Genomic DNA, 6,000 nt, shown 5'->3' with positions numbered 1-6,000 from the left:
ATCTAATCACATCCTCCTTCCCACCTGGTCACATGGGGATTATATAATACAATAATTATAGCACAGCAAAAAAAAAAAAAATGCAGGTAGCATAATAATGATGCATTTAGGATCCTCCTTAAGCTCCCAAGACGGACTAGTGCAAGCCATTTGTTTGTGACTACAAATGTACCCACCTTCCATGCTCTGCTGAGGAACCTGATGTTTAAATGTATGTGTAATTTATTAGAGTAAAAAAACAAGATAATAGGTGCCATTAGTGATGTAAAACGAAGTGATACAAGGTACTCCTCTGATTTGTGGAAACATTGGAAACGATGCCTTTATGTATTTTAATGTATTTTAATCTATGTTGTTGGCCTTGTTTATTTTGTTATTGTATTCTTGTTGTTGTTTTGTATATGTGTAATATGGACCTTGAGTCTGAAATAAAGTCTTCATCATCATCATCACATGGCCCCACCCTTCCTGTCAGGTATAAATATCGACGTATTCTGTGATTCTAGGTACTCGTTACGGGACCCACTCGGCCAGGGGTCCACTGGGTCCCCTCTAAGCCAATTATCCTATTTGTCTAATAAATTGTAACAACCAGCTATCTGACCAAGCAAATTATTTATTATATCCTCCAGCATCCTCAACAACACTGGCAGACTCAGGGGGGGGGGGGGGGGGGGGGGGGCAGGGGGGTGATCGCCCCCCCTGGTGCCCCCACGGTTGAAAAACGCACGCTAAAGTGCCCTTTTGAGTGGCGAAAAATAAGAGGGTGTACCTCATTGGTGCTCTTCCAATGGTCTAAACTTGACCATGGGCCCCCACAGTTGAAAAACATCACGCAAAAGTGCCCTTTTGAGTGCTTTTGTGCCCCAGGGTTAAATAATGTCATGCAAAAGTGCCCTTTTGAGTGGAAATAATTAGAGGATGTGCCTTATTGGTGCCCCTCTAATGGTTAAACGTGACCATGTGCCCCCACCCACAGTTGAAAAGATTGCGCTAAAGTGCCCTTTTGAGTGGCGAAAACTAGAGGACGTGCCCATTGGTGCCCTTCCAATGGTCTAAACTTGACCATGTGCCCCCACAGTTGAAAACATCGGGCTAAAGTGCCCTTTTGAGTGTCAAAAGCGAGAGGACGTGCCCTATTGGTGCCCCTCCAATGGTTAAACTTGACCATGTGCCCCCACAGTTGTAAATATTGCGCTAAAATGCCCTTTTGAGTGTCGAAAATGAGAGGACAAGCCCATTGGTGCCCTTCCAATGGTCTAAATTTGACCATGTGCCCCCACAGTTAAAAAACATCACGCAAAAGTTCCCTTTTGAGTGAAAAAACTAGAGGATGTGCCCCTCCAATGGTCTAAACTTGACCATGTGCCCCCACAGTTGAAAACATCACGCTAAACCTAAAGTGCCCTATTGAGTAGCAAAAGCGAGAGGACGTGCCCATTGGTGCCCTTCCAATAGTTAAACTTGATTATGTGCCCCCACAGTTGAAAATATCACGCTAAGTGCCCTTTTGAGTAGCAAAAGCGAGAGGACGTGCCCATTGGTGCCCTTCCAATGGTTAAACTTGACTATGTGCCCCCAGTCCCCCACAGCTGAAAATATCATGCTAAAATGGCATTTTGAGTGGCGAAAATGAGAGGACGTGCCCATTGGTGCCCTTCCAATGGTCTAAACTTGACCCAGACGGTTAAATAATGTCATGCAAAAGTGTTAGCTACAACTCTGAGCAGCCCCGTCACTACAATATTCCATCCATTTAAATGTTCAGTTTTAGACACATCCCTTGAATGTTCAGATGCCAGAGGGCTTAATGCAGTCTGAGCTGTAACCCTGCATCCTATTGCTGTGTGTGAGGTAGGTAATACATCAAGTTATCTTTGAAGTAGCAAAGATTGAGTTTGTTTTTGACCAATTATGCATTACTAAATACACTATAGTATTTAGTAATGCATAATTGGTAAAACAAACTCAATCTTTGTACACTGCAAGTGCTTTTATTGATGGCAGTATGTTTTAGCCTAGGCTAGCTGTATTACTACTGTAGCTAGCTAACTAAACAGGTACCTTGCTTAGCTGATTCTATGCTAACCTGTGTTCTCAATTTAGAAATAAAGTGTACAAATTATTTTAGGATTATTTGCACGAAATATACCCAGCACTTTAAAGTTCAGTGTGAATTGCTTTTTAAAGCTAATTTAAGAGTGGTAGTAAACCCCCAAATTGGCCATTTTAGTTTTCGTTTTTTAGGACTGCATACTTTTTTTGCAAACCAAAATACTATACTTTATACTTATACCACATGCATGAGCCTGGTCTCTTTTGAAAGATGACATTCTGGAGTTTCTGATACAATAAGGACTCACCTTTAGTGCTAATGAAATAGAGTAACATAGGTCTGAACTTGAGTTGTAGATAAACTTGTTACTAAAAAATTTCTGTAGTAGTCCAGAAGTAGTATTTCCCCAGAATGGCTGGAGGCTTAAAAAACACCCAAGATCCATAGCCTGAAGTCTTATGTAGATCATAAAGATCCGTTCAGAAATGAGTGATTAGGAGTGATTTTGATAAACTGTGTACAAAAGAAAAGCTCAGTTTTCTCATAGACGTCAACTAATTCTGCGGTTTTTCTCTTCCTGTTTTCGCTCGTGACCTTTCACCTAGATCCCTGATTCGTACATCCCCGGGTCGGGTATCATTGGAAAGCCACACTCATTGGATACAACCCTGTCCAATAATTTTCGAGATCGCCAAATGATTGACGGAACTAGAGCCCCAAGAGTCGGGAGTAGTATTTGCGCAATACCGTGTACTTCGCGTAAGCCTCACATATCGGCATGTAACTCGAGAACCGCTGAATGGATTTTGTCACCTGAAAGGGCTATCGATAGGCAACTAATGGGGCTTTAATTCGATATATATATATATTGTATTAAAAAATATGCACAACCAAGCCACTAGAGGTCGCCAAAGTGCAGGTGAGCAAATCGTCCTCAAGAGGGCCCACATGTGGGCCCCCACCTGATAAGAGGATAAAAGTGGGTTTAGCATTGGCCTATATTCTATGATAACAGAATGCCAAGGAGAGAAAGAAATCGGAAGAATATTAAAAAGTAGCTGAAAAATGCTGCGAGAGGCAGCTTCTCTTTGGAAAAATTGGGTCCAAAGCAACAATAGTAAGGGAGGAGATAAGGATACAGGTATGTATTTGTAAGTCCTCACTACTAGATACATGTACAAGCTTGTCTCACAGAGCCATAGTTTGGATTATAACTGAGAATCTGGTGCTAACATGGTCAATAATGCTTATTTTGGACAGAAAAATGTGTCTTAAACATTTTAATTGACCAACCATAGACCCTTTTTATTCCAATCAAGGCAAGACGGCTAGTGGTGGTAGTGCTATATGACATATTATTATTAAGTATTTTATAATCCAATTATAACATTGTAGGCTACAGTATGAATATTATATATACAGTACAATTATATTACTATTATAAAACTAATATTATTTGCTCCACCTTAGATAAAGACAGTACAGACAATGAAGGTGGAGATATTCAAGAGGGAAATAATGATATCAGAAAGAGAGATGGTGAAGAAGTGGAGGAAAGAGAAAATGCAGATGATTCTATGGAGAGAAATGATGAAGAAGTGGAGGAAAGAGAAAATGCAGATGATTCTATGGAGAGAAATGATGAAGAAGTTGAGGAAAGAGACTGCAGATGATGCTATGGAGAGAAATGATGATGAAGACGGTCATGGAGATGCTAAAGAAAGCGAGGATGAAAATGATGATAGGGAGAGAGATGACACAACAACAAATAACTTAGAAGAGAGAATGAGAGGACAGGATGAGAGAAGGAGAGGAGAGGACACGAGGAGAGAAGGAGAGGAGAGAAGGGGAGTACAGGAGGAGAGAAGGGGAGTACAATAGGAGAGAAGGGGAGTACAGGAGGAGAGAAGGGGAGGACATGAGGAGAGAAGGAGAGTTAGGAGAGAGAAAGGAAGAAGCTCAACGGCACTCAAATTAACTTTAACTGTTAATCTGTTTTATATCCTGTAAAATATATGTTGTAAATAGCTTTTAAAGAATAGGTTCACTATTTTTCAACCCAGACCATATTAAAATGCTGTTTCCCAAATATTTATATTCCTCACTGATATCTTTAGCATTGAGAAATGTACCACTGCAGCAATGGTTTAGGCCTTCAAACACCATAATCTACTTTTCAAACACCATGATAAATCTACTTTTCAAACACCATGACAATGAGGCGAAATAAACATTTGAAAGGTGTATTGTTCCCTGTGTGTTTTTATCATATCAACTGCTGCCGTCAGGCAAGCGATACAGGAGTCTCAAGGCGAGCACAGAAAGACTCAGAAGTAGCTTCTATCCCCAGGCCATCAGGCTGCTAAACGAACAATGAATGAACACTACACAACAACAACCACCAAACACACATAGCACACACATCCACACGCACACACTCACTTTAAACAAACACACTGTAGCACCCACTACACACACTTTATAGCACACACCCACTTTAAACAAACACACTGTAGCACCCACTCCCCACACTTTATATTTATGGATGAAGGATTGCACTACAACTCGTACACCTTACTGTAAATTGTACCTAAAATTGTACCTCATCCCATTTCTGCTTTGCACTAGATAGTACTGTACATTAGTACACTGCATAGTTGTGTATTGTATATTATATGGTAACTCAGAACATTGTACATATGTCTATACCGAACAACTGTGACCTCATTTTCTTCTTCTAAATTCATGCTATATTATGTTATTATGTTATTTGATACTATCTTGTCTAGCACAGTCTCTGGAGCGTAACAGTAAGAAGCATTTTGTATGAAAGTATTCTGTACTTCTGTATGACAACTATTAAAGAACTTGAACTTGAACTTGAACTTGATAGAGGTGCGTTATAATCTGGATTGTCTATGTTATTCTAATGTTGATCTTAATCAAGGATGAAGACTATCTCACCATACATGACGCATCATATCTTTTTCCTCACTGATGCTTTTTGCTATGTTGTGCAGTAGGTGCCCTTTTTTTCTTTTCGCCCCTGCCCTTCAAACAGCCTGAGTCCGCCACTGCTCAACAATACCTACAGAGCCTGCGGGTGCTGCCGTCCGCGCCTGCACATGGCTTGTTTTGGATGGGTTATGGGTTATGAACCATAGCGGTGCACGTGATAAGTCACTACATCCCATTCTACTTCCACAGCTGTGACTGGTCTCTTAAATCATCCTAAAGTATTTGCATTTGCTTTAATAAAGCAAGTAAAACAAAACACTCTTCTGGTTAGGATTCCTCCCCCAGAGACTGACTGCCAGTGGGGCCTGTAGAAATGTGTAGTGCGAAAGTGATTTCTACCCAGAGCAGCCATCTAGTTTGGCCAAATAGCGAACATTGTAAATACTTTCTACCTATAAACACAAAAAAACACTGCTTAACTAACCCAATCTTCTTGTAACTAAGATATTCGCTAAAAGAAAGAATTGTTTTTGTGCATAAACCTCTAGATGTATCAACTAATGTGAGTTTGATAACACGATGACAGTGGCCAAATGGGCAATAGCGAACATTAAATACTTAACCTGCAAACACAAAACTGTTCTGACAGCACATTAGAAGAATGCACTCAGTAGGGTGCAGACCTCAGCCATGGGCTAACAATCTCCCCATTTTGCTGTCACTTTCACAGGCAACATTTTACTGGGTAAATGACAGAAACAAGTAGTTGTCCATATTGCCAGCCTCGACAGACCCAGGCCATGAGTCCAAATGGTGGCGCTAGAGGAAAGGTCACAGGGTCACCAAGATGATAGAGATGCAGACAGACAGACAGACAAGCGATTGCAATACCCCCTTCACAACTCTCTGCATGTGTCATTGTAATAAACTACAGGAGAAGATGCCACTGAGGGACAAAATACAGTACCTAGTTATCCTCTATTGTT

The 6,000-nt window shown here is 40.7% G+C and overlaps 1 protein-coding gene across 1 annotated transcript in view; it reads right to left on the bottom strand.

Annotated features, from left to right (window-relative positions):
- The window catches only part of tspan33b (tetraspanin 33b), a gene marked incomplete at both ends in the record, with an annotated part of 106,841 nt that overhangs the window by 8,480 nt on the left and 92,361 nt on the right, over positions 1–6,000 (bottom strand). The window lies entirely within an intron of this gene.

The sequence above is a fragment of the Notolepis coatsorum genome, assembly GCF_963971535.1.
Source record: "Notolepis coatsorum genome assembly, chromosome: 18".
In the NCBI taxonomy this organism is placed as follows: Eukaryota; Metazoa; Chordata; class Actinopteri; order Aulopiformes; family Paralepididae; genus Notolepis; species Notolepis coatsorum.
The sequence above is the reverse complement of the archived record's forward strand: the minus strand, read 5'-3'. Positions and strand labels throughout refer to the sequence as shown.